We start from the raw sequence: 17,871 nt of genomic DNA, 5'->3' as shown, positions 1-17,871 counted from the left end.
TGGCAGGACTTTTATATAAATTCTAAGAGTATTTGACCTTCACTTGCAGTTGTTTAAATATGAGAGATGTGTGCATCTCCAGCAATGGTAGTTGTACAATTCTATACTATTGCTGTTCCTAGTTTACTAACGCTTAGGTCAATGTGATATTTTTAAAGACAAGGGTACACGTCACTCTCTTTGGAATGCCTTCAACAGACACTGTGGAGAAATTTCTCTTTCCCCCAAGTGGCAGCAGTAAAAGGAAGTTATAGACTGACCAAACCTTTGAATGGAAGGTAATGAGTTCCAGATTAATTACTACCTAAAAGATCATATACATAAAAATTCGTTGATATCTTAAGTACCTTTACTGCATTAATGACTGCCATTTTGCCTACACCGATCCCCTGTCCTTGGCTTTACTTCTCTGAACTTTTTCTGTATAACTGTCTGCTGTCTGTTGTATATGGGCTTCACAGACACATTCAGGAACACTGTGTATTATTTTAGGCAGAAAATTGTATCCTTGTATGTCAAATGCCTAGTTAAATAGGTACATGCAATCTCCTGAGGTAAAATTACTACAAATAGGAGACTTTGGAAATCATGAAAAGTTAGACCAAAGCATATGCCTGTATATTAGCTTACTTAACTTGAGTGCAATAAATAACTACAGCTTTACGACAACTTAAGCAACATTTTAAAAAATGGTAATGTTGCTAGGAAAGATTTTAAAGAAAACTTAATTTTAATTAATTATTTTACTAACAATGCACCTTGTTTTCTAAAAGTAACTAAGCAACACTTTAAAATATTCTGTGAGTCATTCTAATATCATTTCCTTTTGTTTGAAATAAATGTTCAAACATTGTGGGATTTTCTTCCTATAGAAGGATTTTAAGAAATAGTCTGATATGGTGTTTCCAGTTGGCTATAATGCCTCAACTCTTTAAAACAAATAAAATTTGCCTTGGCTTCATTTAAATAGATATTTTGTTAGTAGCATTTGCTCGGGCAAATTTGTTGGTTATGCTAGCAGTTCTGCTTATTTTTATCAAGTCAAAAAGATGTCATCAGCAAAATTTAGGACTGGAGTCAGTCAAACTGCTATCTCAAAACTTGTCTTTACCAGCTGGTTTGATGCTGTCTTGACATAATATCTTTTTGATGGATGTTGTAACAAGAAACTTGCCATCAGCAAAGGCAGCACTCCTCAACATCTGTAACTTCATTAGAATCAACAACAGGGTTCTGGTGAAGTAGCTGTGACACCTACGTCAGCAAGTGCTGAATTTGTGCTAACTGGAGAGTAAACTACCTTTTCTCATGGCAACTGCCCCCTTGAACAAAGATTAACATTCTTACTCAGATCCCTGCATTTCATCCTGAGGTTTCAAACACCTGTGCCACCTTGAAAATGGATGGGGTTACTTCTCATCTGTAGGCATTTATTCTTTAGCTTTCCTAACTGTGTGAAGGGCACTAGTTTTCCATGTCAGCCGATGCAGGGGACTTGGATTAACGTCTCCAAGTTGTCACCGTCTCAACCAGTTTGGGAATATGAGGTACATTCCGCACATACTCCCACCTAAACCAAGGCAAAAAGAGTGTTGAGAATCATAAGCAGAACACAACTGTCTCTTAAATTATCCTTAGAATGTTCATGCTTAATCTCTTTCATGATCTTTTTATATCCCCTTGTGGATCAATCATCTAATTGCTTCTAGATATACTATGAAATGCCCTCACAGCTGTCTATTTCACACTTTGTGCTTTAAGTCCATTTTTTCTTGGTGCCTCAACTGAAATATCCAATTTAACATCATGTTACCCATACAGATGTTAAAGAGATTTTAGGTAGATTTAGTTCTTATGTAAATATTTTTCTGCTAGATAAATAAAAATATTTACAATAAAGAAAAAAAACGTCTTTAACTTAAGAGGACTACATTAGGTACAAATACTGTAGAGTGTACACAGGAAATGAATAACATTTCACAAAGGAAACACCTCAAGAAACTAAATTTGATACTGTGATTTGCTAAAAAAAATTCTTAGAGCTTTCCTTTTGGAATTGTTTTCAGAACACACTTAGACACAGCACAAGAAAACCAGCTCTTTTACTTTATAGCTATCCTTGCTTTCAGAACACTAACAGCAAAATGAGTGTATGGCTTACACTTACATTGTTTTACTCCAAATACTTTGGCTTATTTTCAAAAAGAAAATTTACCCTAATAGGTTATAAAATTGTTAATAATGAGAGTATTTGAAAAGATATAGTATAACATCTTAAGGCAATTCTAAAAAAAGAGTTAAAAAAATGCAAGCAAGTTTAAAATAAAGTGACTATGTTGAAGGTGCAACAGTTATTTAGATGTGTTGATTAGATCATGTTCATATAACAAGAAGTTATTGTTTCATTTTCTCTTTATAGAGAACTATGTGCTTTCTGGACATGGTCGCAGTCACATGGGAAGTAAAAAATAGAACAAATTCATTCTAGTGAAAAGACTAACGCTTTTTATGAAAAACATTTTTTGTTTGTTTTCTAAGGCAAGATAGAAAATATGACTGGTAAAGACAGATGGCTAAACAGAAAAAATTCAAATAATATTGCACTGTATTTTCTAATATTGTTAGTGTTGTTACTAATTTCCCAGCTATTAAGTATCAGAGTAGAGAAGTGCTTTGTTTTCATAAAATTCTCAAATGCAAAAGTGAGTACCAAATTATCATTACATATCAATACTGAAGGTAAACTAGTCCTTCAGTTTTACTTTCCCTGTTAGTGATTAGATGGTTAAAATTATACTCCCCACAGGGTGAATAGTCATATAAATATATTACAAATAAAAAGTCCATCTATGTTATGTTTACTGAACTTTAGTTTCTCTTCAGATCATTTTTATACTGTATTATTTATAATGCAATTTTACCTAATGCTATTCATTAGCCTTCAGTTAGAAATTTGCTAATTTATATTTTTAATAGAGTTTTAATGCCTATTAATGAGAGTGAAGGCAATGACCTAAAGTTTTACTGTTTTGTCTTTTTAGAGATTTATTGGTATTCTTAAACACATTCTTAAGTTAGGTTTAATATTTTTATTTTGCACCATATTTTCCATTGATGTTTCTTTTATTTAACTAAATTCATCCATATCTAATTTCATGCATTTTTAGTCACAGCTGAACTCCCATGCCTGTGCATTAAGAAGGCTGAATTATGATTGTAATTTTTTAAAGTGGCCTTGAAACTTCAATTACATCCAAAATTAATTCAAAATTTTAAAAAGTTAATTTTGTGAGTGTGAGTCAGTTTGTTTTAAATACTAGCCTATACCTTTCTTTATTTGTTTCAACCACAGTATGGCCAGGCTGGTGACAACACATTTAAGGACAAAAGCTTTCTGCATATAAATATGTCAGAAAATTTTCTTGTTTTTTATGAGTATAGTTAGATATTTATCCAAGCAATCCATATTGTTTTTTAAGTTCATTGGCATTGTCAAGAACAATTCACCTCTCTAGTTTTTAAAATTAACTTTCTTTTTCTTTTCCTTTTAAATGGGTCTTTTTGTTATAATTTGAAAAATCACTTACATACACTTAACTAAGTAACATTTCAAAACATGATAAAGAGCTTTATGTACTTTGTTAAATGAATTTGAGGGAAGATAGGTTTTCAGTTGAGTAGCTTTTCCTCATTCAAACATTTGACAAAATTGGCTGACTAAATAGGAACACACACATACATGTACCCACATTTATTTTTGTAACTACACTTCGGAAGCCTCGCTTATTTGGAGTTTTTGTTTGCTTGTTTTTAATATTGCTATACCTTATACTTCGGTCATTCACTCTAAAAATGTGGGCATTCCTTCTGGAAAAGAAGTTGAAAGTTCCATGGATTCCATAGATTACCTGTGATCAAATAAAGTTCAAGGTTGGCCCTATTTGGGAAACAACATAGGTCACTGGTATAGAAAGCTTGGCTGGGTCTACTCTTCTTGAGTGATTGTGTCTGTGGAGAAAGAAAGGTCTGGCATGGGATGGAGCCTATTGAACAAAATTAAAGCTTAAGCTTTTGCAAGCAAGAATAAAATGGAATCAGACCTGTAGCTACCTAGGTATAGAACTCTAACTCAGAGACGGGGAGTTATTAAAAAAAAAAATAGGTGGGTACCAAATTAAAAATTTGGACAAAAAAAGAAGCAAAATTAATTGCCAATATTATTGAGACAGTACATAAAAGACAACCCAAAAATCTATGCTTTCCTAAATTGTAATGATTATTGGATGCTAGGAAATGAATACTAATTAGAGACATAGCCACATGGGACCTATTTCCACTCTAAGGTACGGATAGAAGATTCTAGCAGAGATCTTTGTATCAAAACAAAGAATGACGGCTTGACAAAAGTAATTTTAGTTAAATACAAAAGTGTTATGGGTAGAATACACGCAAGTTGTTTCCACCACTGCCTTTGATGGACAACAGTGTAAAATAATAAACCATGTAATTGTTGGCAATTCTGCCTGGAAGAGACCCCATGCTGGTAAATGCTGGATACTTACTCATGTTCCATGTAAGCTGGCCTGGAACTGGATCGATTTTAGCCTCTAACTGCTTAAAATATTCTTCTTGCAATCCCCAGTGGATTTAAGCCTACTCAGAGGATATAGTGGGAGTTGAACAGGTTGCCAACATATCTCACACACACTCACTGACAAGCCCAAACTATTCTTACCATCCTCTTAAATTTAAGGTTAAATTTAGCTTTATTTAGGTATCACTTAACACGTACTTAAAAATATCATTTTTGGAGTTAACTTCAAAGGATGGTTCTTGAAAACTATTCAACTCAATTGTACTATGCATATAATTCTGTCTTTTTTCCTTCTTCTTTTGGTATTTCTACTGGATTTTGTTGTGTTCTTTTTTTCATTACATATATTATTCTTCTGCATAAGTAGTTTGGGTGTTTCCTTTTAAATTTATGATTGTTTAACCTGTTAGCCAGAATCTATTGTCCTGCATCTATTTTGCTTCATCTTACAGTACTTATTTTGGAAAGTATATTTTGGCTTATCTCTAAATCACTGCCTTAAATAATACCAACAATTAATTACAGAAAAGCAATTTCAGCAAAACTGTGCCTACCGTTATAACTCACAGAAACTTGCTTTAGTATATAAGTTGTGAGTCTGCCTTAAACCTTGGGATAGATGTTTAATTACCCTAATCACACTTTTCTCATTTTTGTGATGGTTATCACAAAACCTATCTCACAGGGATATGAGTATTTAATTAACATTGTGTTCTTAAAATGCTTAGCATAGCATTTGCACATAATAAGTTCTAAGCTAAGAGTAGTTTTAAGAAAAAGAGTTAAGAATATATATAGCAATATCAATCTGAGTCTTCATTTAATGGATTCTAACATTAGTGATAATTAGCCTATTATTTAAACTTACCTGCATGAAGATTAGATTTAATAAATCTTTATGATCGATCTGAATATTTCCTTCAGCTATTCTATAATAACTTTATGTGTAGTTAATACTTTAGAATTAATAAACATGTATTCTTGAATTTTTCCTTAGGATGCTTCTTCAGTGATATTACATTTTTGATAATGACCTGGTGTTTCATAACTAACTGCCTATCACTTCATTAGTGCACTGTATTCATTCTTCAAATATTTATTGGGTGCCTTTCTTTCAGTACCTGTACTAAGTGTAGAGATACACTAGACACCATGACTCAAAAAAAGTCATGAGGAATACGGAAATTAACCAAATGATAATTAAGTAGAATATACACTTAAAAACTGAAAAGGATGTCTACAGTGTACTATGAGAACATAGAATTAGTCTAGGAAGCTATTGGGAGCATGCCACCTGAATCTGCCCTATCAAAAAGTGTTCATCAGAAGCCGCATTAACATTTTTTTATTATGTCATTGGGCATAATTGGGTTACATGACTATCTTGTTATGAACAGGAGGATAGGAAATATATATTCTGTTAGAAAGAGGTTAGAAAATAATGAGAGAATGGGTAGTCAACTAGCTTTGCCTGTTAGAACTTTGTAGCCTGTGTTATTACTATCTTTTCATCTTGGGAGTAACAGCGAGCCTTGTAAGAGAGTTAATAAACCATGGGTTGTCATGACCAAGTTTGAGATTTAGAAAGATCATTCTGGCTCAGTATAGAGAAGAAACTGGAAGGGGTAGCAGTGGATGTGAAGAGAGTGGTTAGGAGAGTGTGTCAGAAATGCAGGAATGGTTAAGGGCATTGCATGTTGAAGGGTGGTCTGGTGACCTGAGCACAAAAAATTAAAAACTCTACTTATATTTAAAAATATGGAGGTCATTGGTATATTTAGTCAGATTTATTTCAATAAAAGGATGTGACTGGAAAATAGACTGGAGTGGATAGAGGATTGGGTAGAAAATAAAGAAATGGAATAATGAAGATGACTCTTTGATGAATTCTGTTGTAAAGGGGAGGAAAGAGAAAGTATGGTAACTAGAGGTGGAAGGAATGTCAACTAGATGAAGGGAAGTTATGATCTAAAAGATTTGAGAATGCCAAAATGTTATCAAAGAGGAGTAATAAGAGAGAAATCAGTGTGTTAATATTCCTGAAAAAGACAAAAGGATGTGGTAGAATACAAACCACAAAATAAAGGATTCCCTTTGGAAGAAAGGGTAACAGAACAGAAAGAGAGAGGAGAGATTATGAGTTAAGAAGATTTTTGCTGTGAGAAGGGCTTTGGCTTGGTCTTTGAGTCAGCTCCCATACACGGTTTAATTTTTCTCTATGAAGCAATGATCAACCTCCAACAGTGAATGAATCCACAGGTTTTGAGTTTTGGGGAAGGAGAGGAAGTTGAAATAGGAATTGTAGAGAAGAAATTGAGAGAAGTATTATACTTTCTGGGCAGTGATGAGCATCTACTTTGCTTTGGTCTTCATAATGATAGTATGAGATTCTCCAGCAATTCTGTGCTGCCTTGATACAGACTTACAGGAAGTGAAGAGTTGGGTTTACTCAGGTTTTTGTTAGGTTAGGTGGTCCAAAGAAAAGAGAGAGAGGTTAATGAGTTCAGGATATTAGCAACAATAATTTTTAAATTATGGACCGTGGAACCTCACCTGAACAAAGTGGAATATAAAGAAGTAGAGGAAGCGAATGAATTGGAAGGTAGGTCATTAACAGGCATGAGACACCAATGAGATTGGAAACTACAACCAGTAAAGAAATGAAATAAGAAAACTAGGAAAGAAAGAGGTTATAATCACAGAGTAGGATATTTGAATAATTGATTTTGAAGCAAAGATATTTCAGGTGTTGATATATACAACCATGGTTTCAGGTGAATGAGGTGCTAGTAAGAAAGTGATTGGAAATGATGGTCAAATAACTGAGAAATCACTCAGGACTTTGGGTGAAGGAGAAGAAGGGGTATATTGGAGCTGGCTTATATTGACTTGCAGGAGTTATATTTTTAAGAATTTCATAGTTTTGTTGGTATCAAGTCCATAGTTTCAAATGGTGAGAGTGGGAATATTTAAACCATAAAAACCAGGAAACGCTACAAATCTGGCTTTTCCACTTTTCCAGAGAGCCAAACTGAACTGTTTTTTAATACATAAATTTATTTACTTATTTATTTTTATTTCTGGCTGTGTTGGGTCTTCGTCGCTGCGCGTGGGCTTTCTCTAGTTGCCGTGAATGGGAGCCACTCTTTGTTGCGGTGCGTTGGCTTCTCATTGCAGTGGCTTCTCTTGTTGCAGAGCACAGGCTCTAGGTGCGCGGGCTTCAGTAGTTGTGGCTCGCGGGCTCTAGGGCTCCGCGGCATGTAGGATCTTCCCAGACCAGGGATCTAACCCGTTTTCCCCTGCATTGGCAGGTGGATTCTTAACCACTGCACCACCAGAGAAGTCCAGAGAGCCAAATTGTTAAACATTTACTAGTTCATCACTGGTAGAAACCAACATTTGGGCACTACAGTTTTTTAAGAATGATGACATAACCAGAAAATGAATAGGAGACTGTAGTAAGAGGAATCAGGTAGTAAGTTTGTATGGCATGAGTCTTAACAGAACAAAGGTTTATACCTTGATTTGTTTTCCAAAAGGGGTGGGACAGTGATGATCTAAAAGTGGGAAAAGAACAAAGAGGACACTAATTTACTTCCCATCCCTGAGATATGTAGAATGTGAAATACATTCTAGTATTTTTTGTTTACACATTAAAGCTACACTTTAACATTGAAATAGGGTTGAAAATTATTTATGCAGTACAGTGATGTGGATTTCTTTACGCTTTGCCTCAAAACTAGGCCAGTGGTATTCTTTTCCTTATTAAATTAAGCCATGAACAGAATATGAAAAAAGTAAATGTGCCCATTCTTCTAAATATGTAAAATTATATAGACTATCTCTGGTGAATGATATCATAGAATTTATATGGCTTAACCCATTTATTCTGCAGATGAGCAAACTGAGTTCTAGAGATATGAAATTACTCATGAAATATCACTTAGCTTGGTAACACCAGAGCTGAGACTAATATTCCTATCTTCTAAATTCTAGCACAAGAGAAATAATTCCGTCGTACACATTTATTCATTTACTTATTTTTCTAGCTCATTTATTCAATAAATAGCTACCGGTATGTACTGTACACCAGGCACTGTTCTAAGTAGAGGTGCTATAATGATGAACAAAACAGGGCAAAAACCTCCATCTTCATGCAGTTTATCTCACAGCAAAGGGAGATAGGAACTGAACAGATATATAAATAAAAATAGGAAATATGTAATATACTACATAGTTGTTAAGTGCTATGGATAACAATAAAGCAGGAGGCATATCTGTGTTACATTGGAATTGGAATTATAAATAGAGTAAATAGTGGAAGTCCCTTTGGAAAGGCGATGTTTGACCAAAGATCAGAAGGAGGTAAAGGTGTGAGGCATACAGATACGCGAGGGAAGTACAGTCGAGCTAGAGAAAATGGCAAGTTCAAGCACCTAGGTCAGATGTGGCTCGCCTACTTAAGACGTGCCTCAGGGACCTCCCTGGTAGTCCAGTGGTTAGGACTCATTGCTTTCACTGCCATGGGCCCAGGTTGGATCCCTTGTCGGGGAACTAAGATCCCATAAGCCGCATGGTGTGGCCAGAAGAAAATGTACCTCAGGTTAGTGATTTATATAATCATTGATGCAATTACCTTATACATATTAAATTCATGGTTATCGTGATTAAGTATGCATGTTTAGCCAATGGATGGCGAAGTGGTTAAAACTGTTTCTCTCTCCTCCGTAGGCCAACTAAGGTCATTTATTTACTATTTAGAAACAAAGTATCCATTTTGTGTATATTTTGATGTATATAAGGTTACAGCAATGCAAACATTATGTATCTAAACATCATTCTTAAAATATTTTGATGAGGTTTGCATCATCTCCCAGAAGAGTTTAGAAATCCTGGAAAGGGTACTGGCTGAAAGTGAGAACAATGATTCTTTTAAGAGTTTCAAATGTTGAGGATTTTTTTTCCCCACGCCTATTTATAGTTCAGAGTTTCAATTAGAAAGGAGTGAGAGACCCAGCAAAACTGTAATTGATTTGAATCCTAAAGGAAAAGGAATTATTTCCTCTGACTTCCTGTCATACATCCCTTCATCAATTTAGGTTACACCTCATCTGTCCCTTGTCAAGGCATTTATCGCACCATTTCATAATTCTTAGTTTACTTTTCCTGTATTTATGGGACATTAAGCTTTGCTAAGACAGGGGCCATGCTTTGTTTTGGTCTAACCTCTACATGCATAGTACCTGGCATGGTCCTTTACACCAAGCTGGTGCTCAATAAATATGAAAGAACAAGTGAGTGAATGGGTAAGCAAGTGAATGTTTCCATGTTCCTATAAATTATAAATTATTCTAAAGGTAAAGGCAGAGATTTAAGAATATAGTAGTTATATGCTGCAGTCCTAGTAGAGAGTTACTATGTTTCTCCACTGATGGATCACATAAAATTTGCAATAAGAATAAAATCCTGATATCTTTAGAGAGCTTTATAGCTTGTCGAAGTGACTTTATATGAATTTTCTCATTTATTCCTCATAACATTTCTTTGAAATTGTTAGGGAAGCATTTTGTTAGATATGGCCAAGACATTGTGGTTCAAGGTCCTCCATTGACCCAGTGAAGTCAAGTTTCCTAATTTTATTTAAATTTGACCAAATGATAGTAAACTATATTGCTGGTTACTATTATTTATAAGAAAAGAAAATATTTGACCAGGAAATTTCAAGATATCTCATTTAAAGAATAAAATTCAATGACCAGAAGAATCATCAGTAGGGATTCTGAATAGTGCAGAATGAACTATCAAATCCTGGCTCAACTGCCTCAAAAGGATAACTGCCTTTAACTGCACCAAATCGCTTTAAACTTGCTGCCCATCCTATTATGCTCAGTCATAATTCTCTCTCTTATTCCTCTATTAACTCTCCGTAACGATGAGAAGAGCAATTCTCTTTCATTGTCTTTCTCTTCAAATATCCTGTTTTAAGAGATTGCAGATGCTTCAAGATAAAACTGCCAGAATTATTCCAAGGACTGACAGGTTTGCTAACAACCAAATGCTTTCAGATCACTGCACTAGCCTCAGATCCACCTTTGATATGAACCACATATGGCTTCAGTCCTGTTTTCCTGAATTAACTCTAATTTCCTAGTGACCAAGGTCAGATGGGTCCAGATAGGGCTCAGCTGTTCTTACCTAGCACATATGTTCCACTGTTGTTGGTAATTTATTTACTGTAATAAAAAATTAAAATGCAAATCTCAGCCAAATTCTCCTTTACCAAGGTCTCCCTTGGTATGGGCTTTTTCAAAGCACATATTAGGAATGATTACATGTGACTTTTTCATAACAGAATAATAAATGTTATTATAGCACTTATAACCAAATATTTAAGTTAATATTAGAAACAAAATTGGTAATGTGGAATTTATTGAAAAGGAATGATTTGAGTAAGTACCAATGACACCAAATTTACTTTGGTAATTATGAAAAATCATCAGAAATTACTGCCTCTTCTTTTAGTAATTTCACCACTTTCATCCATACACCAGAGTTCAACTAATTCTGCCACACATTATGGTTTAGGTGAGAAAATATTTTTTCATGAATGTTTATTGTTTAAATAAAAATAAATGGGTTCTTAACATAAATAAAGTCTTTTTAAAAGTTACTTCAAGATGTTTTAGGTGTTGCACTACTTGATAAACTTTTTAAAAAATCTGAGTTGTAGTCAACGCTTCAAATATTATGTAAAAAAAACATATTACAAAATAGTACTGGAGTTTCTTTGTACCGTTGATGCTTTGTGGTTATGATAGTTCAAACAAGATTAATATTAAAGATTTTTCCCTCTTATTCAAGAAAATAAGCTTTCCTCTAGAACACACTTAAAAAGTTAATTTTAAATTAACTTCCAGAGATCTAGCAAATATTTTCTTATCATTTTTAGGGTATCTGACAGGTTTATAAAAATAGGTCCAATGAACACAAGATGGTTTCTAAATTTTAATTTGTATTTGACAGCAATCAAAGTGAGTGGGGAGAATTCATTTGAGTACTCAAGAATTTAAATCAAAGATTTTTTTTTAAATGGCTTTTTGAATTTGTAAAATATGTTGCTTACAATAAAAGATCTGCTCCAATGGTACAAGAGTAACCCTTACTTTATTGGCTTTCATAGCATTTTAGATGGGATAGAAACAAAATTTCAAAGCACTATCCTTGTATCAATATCTTACCTGTTCTAAAAATCTCTCTCTAAAATGCTCAGGAAAAATGTTACCTTAAACCCATTAGATATTGGAGATCTTCAAAGAGCCAGGTAATTTCAGGTTGCAAACTTTATTTTGAGTTCTATCAGAAACTAAAGCTATGTATCCTTAAATTTGGAATCATTAGCTATATGTTTAAAATATTTTAAGTATACTGAATGCTCTTTGTAAAGCACACAATCGTTTGGCATCTGTGAATTTTTAAAAAGTGTTGTATTTCTTATTCTTTGTAAGTTTATTCTTGACAAGAATTTTTTCTTTTATCCTTCTGTTGATGTTTCATAGCCCATGAAAACTGCTATTATAAAAATACAGTGCCTTATGAACTAGTTTTATTGGTTTTGTGCTGATGTAGCAAAAACCAAATCAACTTACAAGCCTCAGCATTTTGATAAAATAAACACTGCTAAACATTGACATCCTAAATCTGTCTGATGTAACACAGAAGGAAAAGTGTCTTTAATATGAGACACACACAAAAGAAAGAAATTTATTCCACTATTTAGAGCGGCGGGGTGGGTTGTGTGAGAAAATAAGATGATTTTATTTCAAACATTTTAAATATGCTTTTCCTTTACAGTGCTTTGATTTTAATATTCACTTCAAGCAATATCTCTGAGACTTGATTTAATTTATTTGCGTGACTTTATATTACTATGTACAGCCTAACTGTAATGATAATACTTAGGAATGTTTTTCATTTTTGCCAAAGAAGTTATTGTCTTGTTATGGAATTAAAATTCTTCTTTAAAACCATAATGTCATAAATCCTATCAGCATTTTACTCTTTACAAAGTCTACCTTCACTGCTAACAGTTTTTTCTTATCAAGTAGCCTTAGTTTTCTCATTTGTGAAGTAAAGGAGTGAAACAAGATATTCTTTTTTTTTTTCACTAATTCAATATTTTTTTTAACTTGGCTACACTCTATCTGAATAGTTTCTCTTCTATGCCCTAATTTGCCATTATCTCAATTCTTCCCTTACAGAAAATTATATTTTTGGATGCTTAGTTTATTACCTGACTTTCATTTTTCTTATTTCTCTTAAATAATACATTCTTCTGCTATGTCTTTCCTAATGAATTTGGCAACAGTGATGCTCAGGGCCAAGCTGTGTCCCAATTCCTGAGTCTCTTCTGGTGTTCTAGGTAGGTCCTCACTTCTCCATATCCCTGTGGCTAGAGGACCTTCAAAGACTGTGCACGTTTAGCTCAGCAGCTCAGTCTCCATCCACAATTTTATCATGTCCCTTGGCAATGATCAGTAGCTACTGCACCGAATGAAACTAAACTGAGTCTAACAGGAGATTCAGCAGAACATACTATACAGGTCGTTCTTTCAACATGCCGCACCTTCCACCTACGATCTTTAGTTCACATTGCAACTCGGTATATCCTTACTTCTAAATAAGTTTACATAAACTTTCACACTCAGCATACAAATATTTGATTATTAATTTTAAATACCTGCTTACTGACCTTAAATGAGTTCTTATTCCTAAACTTTAACTTATACAGCTTCTACCTATGGATTTTAACCTTAGAGATCCTACAGTCTATTTTACCTTGAAAATGTTCAACAATTTTCTATTTTATTAGACATAAAACTAGCTGAGGCTTCTTATTTCCTCCTTACATATTAGATCTTAGAGTATCATATCAGTATAATTCCACATGTATTTAATATAAATATTCTGAAATTAGAGGTCAAGCCAATTGCAGTGTTTTAAATTCTCTTTTATTCTACATTTCACTTGAGGTTTCCATTTTTTTTTTTTTTAATTTTTATTTATTATTTATTTTTGGCTGTGTTGGGTCTTCGTTTCTGTGCGTGGGCTTTCTCTAGTTGCGGCGAGCGGGGGCCACTCTTCATCGCGGTGCGCGGGCCCCTCACTGTCGTGGCCTCTCTTGTTGCGGAGCACAGGCTCCAGACGCGCAGGGTCAGTAATTGTGGCTCACGGGCCCAGTTGCTCCGCGGCATGTGGGATCTTCCCAGACCAGGGCTCGAACCTGTGTCCCCTGCATTGGCAGGCGGATTCTCAACCACTGCGCCACCAGGGAAGCCCGAGGTTTCCATTTTTGATATCAGATTTTTAATATGTATTTGTTCTCTGAATGTATTTTCTTTCAACAGAGTCCATTTAAATTTTTTTTCTTTGCATTTGTGCAGCATCTTTTACCTCTCTGAGGACATTTATGCCATTTTATTTGTTTTGGTGTTTATAATTTAGGTTAGAGACTCACTGCAAGCTCTGGGTGCTTAGTTAAGGGTGAAAAACTATGAGCTTCACTTTAGGGTGATATAGTGGGTTGTTTTGTTGGAAATCCATGATATGTGCCTTTAGATGCAGTTGATATAGTACAATAATTAAGACTATGAACTTGGTAGCTAATCTGCCCATGTTTGATTCCTGGTTTTGCTAGGAAGAGGCCACATGAATTTAGGCATATTATTAAGCACTCTGTGTTTTGGTTTTCTAATTTTAGAATGGGGACAAAAATACTACCACCTAATAGGAATCTTGTAAAACTTAAAAAATTTTAATATGTATAAATAATTTAGAATAATGTTTGGTACATGCTATTATATGTACTAACTGCTATTATTACTATTATTATTGTTACTAATATTATTATTATCTCTTTAGAGCAGTTCAGTTTTGCTTAAAAAAATCTTCTTGGAGGAATTCAAAGAACCAAAACAGACAGAATGCTGACTGGTCTCAACATTGGCTGTAGACTCCAACCTCTTCCTTCTGGTTTCAGTATGGGCCCCCGTAGCTCAACTTCCTCCAGTGTACTCTTGTTTACTTCCCAGAGAATAAAACCTCTAGTCCTTTGCTTGGGTGGGATGGAGCAGTCACCAAGCTGCTCAGAGATAGTTGTTTTTAAGACATTTTTTCAATAAATTCTACTTTTGTTAGACGTTTGATCATTCTGGCTTTGAGAAGGATGTAGAGATGCCAATCACAGAAACTTTTACAGGGGAGAAGGGGGTCCTAAACGTTGGTTAGCTCAGTTACAATTCATCTATCTGCTTTCCAGCTTCCAAAATTTTGTTTTTGTTGCACCCTATCCATTTCTCTTTTGCCTTGTGGTTTCATGCCATAGGAGAGAACATGTGTTCAAAGATGATATTCAACCTTCCATCTTTGCCAGAATACTCGGTGTTTTTTAAGAAAAATAAAACACAAGCACTTGGGAGTAGTATACTCTCTTTTTAAAAAATAATTGGAGTTACACAAATGTCTTACTACTGCATAGTGTGTTTACATGTAGTGTCTTATATGATCCTCACAAAAACCCTGTAAGTTTAGCAAAGATATTTGACTATTATGTAAACTGGAATTAAGAGATTAACTGGCTTGCATAAGGACATATCTTCCATTAATAAGAGATGTAGAATTAGTGATCATTACTTCTGGCTCAGGCCTACATTATTCAGAACTTATCTATATATTAGTTAAGTATAGGTAATCAAGTATTTATGAGTGGCCAGATTTATAGAGAAAAAAGCCTCGTAATCTTCATATTCAGCCTAAGAGTTTGTTCAGATACTTTCTTCAAATATTTTATAAGCCATCTTAGCTGCTTTAAATTTAAGGGTTTCAGTAAAATTCATGTTGTTCAGACCTTGTGTTTTTAAACCAGTGATGCACTATACCATCTTCACTACTGAAAATGATAAAAGTAATAAAATTGCCAGGCAATGCTATAGATTAGTTTTCTATTTCAACTTTCTATAGAAGTTGTTTAAGAGTTGAATGGCATTACATACCGCACACATACACACATGCAGGCTACAAAGGTAGTAATGGCTTTTAATCTTACTTCCCATATCTTTTCTACACAGCGTTGTGTTTCACAGCCATAATTGAGAGATAACTGTGCTCAGATGGAAATTGTGGTTAAAGAATGACAGCAAAACAAGCAAGCAAGCCATACAGAATGTGTGTGAGCAGCAAGTAGTCAATATTTCTAAATTGAAATATTTCTTATTTGGGTTTTAATTCTTATTATGAGAAACAAAACAATTTGGGTAACTTTTCTGTCTAAACCTATTATGCCATATAGGAACAATAGAAATACTTATATTTTCTGCAGACAGGAAAGATGAGTGAACTTGTACAAAAATCATAGACAATAGATTACAGAAAATCAGAAGTATATCAATAAGAGATACTTAAGTAATAATGGAAGGTAGGAAATGATTAACTAATAAGGACCTACTGTATAGCACAGGGAACTCTACTCAATATTCTGTAATGGTCTATATGGGAAAAGAATCTAAAAAGGAGTGGATATATGTATATGTGTAACTGATTCACTTTGCTGTACACCTGAAACTAACACAACATTGTAAATCTACCATACTCCAATAAAAATTTTTTTAAAAAGATAGGAAATGATTAGTTTCAAAATGAATATAAATAGTGCCTTCTAGGAAATGCTCATAGAAATAAAAAATCAGTGCAGTAAAGTGTTCCAAGAATTTTATATAAAAATATATTTTGTAAAATCCTTATTTTGTCAGTGGAAGGTCAGTATTGTAGATTAGACACTTCAAATGTAAAATAATACTAAATTTCACATTAATGTAAAATTAAACTATACATTTGTAAAGAATATATTAGAAATATATCTTAGTTTGTTGGGTGTGGGTTCTGTTAAAAAAGATTGATGTGTTTACTTCATTAACCACAGCAAAATATTAATGATACATTCATGTACTGTTAAAAATGTAATTCTCTTCTTTTAAATTGTGTTGCATAATGTTTAAACTAAAATTTTCTACTTTTAATATTAAAAAAGAGAAAGACGTAATTATACTATTTAAATGATTAGTGCCATTGTAAACATTATATTCTCCCTTTGTTTCAGACAAAATTACTAGTCCTCAAGTTTTTATTTAAATTAACTCTTCAGTGATGGACCATGTTATCATGAATTGAAAATCATGTAACTAAAGCAATAAAATGTATTTATTGCTAATGTTCCTATGACTAAAATAAAGCAGAGAATTTAGGAGATTTATGACCAATACAAGTAAGAATAACTTTTTGTACACTTTTTATCTCTGCTTGATTTTTGGCTTCAATGAGTACACCCATGTTATGATATTACACTATCACTCTCCATTAGAGATGTTACATTTTAAATTGTCAAGTAATGAGCATGAAGTTTTGATTACATAAATTTTTAGTATTACATTTTTGGATTGTGTTTATTATCAGTCACAGATTCACTAAATCAAAAACTGTATCCAAGTTTATTTTTTACATAAAATCTCTTTAATCTGCAGGTGAGCTCTGACTTTGATTCTATTTTGTATTTTGGCCTCACTTAATCCAAAACATTAGGAGAAAAATTCTTTACCTTTGAAAGGAAATGAACTTGTTCTAGCTATCCTATTATGTTACTAATTTGGATAGCCAGATGCATCTTTGCAAAATCTCACTATTGGTCTTAATTATTCCAGTAAGAATCTCCTCATAGCCTTAATTATTCCTTTCATTTCCCTTTTCTACTCCTAACATTTGATTATTTTACTTGAAAACAACTGACATGCCTCCATAGCTGCCCAAATTTGTAATCATATCAATCTTATTCTGGGGGTTCTAGCTGCCTTCTTTCCCATTTTGAGCCACTGACCTTTTAGCATGTTTTAGTGTTCACTGGAGAGCAAAGGTTTACACATCTGCCCTTTCTTAGCTCTAAAGCTACTTGTTTTTATAAAGCACTTATTGTACCTCTAGGTATTTTCCCCACCAAATTAAGGTTTTTCTTCCCATTTTATCATTGAAATAGTGCCAGAATTTTTCTAAATATTACTGTGTACCTACCTTTTAGTGGAAGGAGTAATATCACATTTATGTCCTGGCACATTTAGGACTAAATGCACACTTAAGCTGCAAAAGATTGCATATCTATTTATTTGAAAATAGTTTTGAGTTTTCATGACAGAGCAACCAGTATGGTGAATGTCCTTCTTGTGTTTATAGTTGCA

General features: G+C 33.7%; 1 protein-coding gene across 7 annotated transcripts in view; it reads left to right on the top strand.

Annotated features, from left to right (window-relative positions):
- The window catches only part of GRIK2 (glutamate ionotropic receptor kainate type subunit 2), a 640,648-nt gene that overhangs the window by 587,720 nt on the left and 35,057 nt on the right, over positions 1-17,871 (top strand). The gene's annotated exons all lie outside the window — the stretch shown is intronic.

The sequence above is a fragment of the Balaenoptera borealis genome, assembly GCF_965194805.1.
Source record: "Balaenoptera borealis genome assembly, chromosome: 9".
NCBI lineage: Eukaryota > Metazoa > Chordata > Mammalia > Artiodactyla > Balaenopteridae > Balaenoptera > Balaenoptera borealis.
Note: the sequence above shows the minus strand (reverse complement) of the source record. Positions and strands in the feature narration are given on the sequence as shown.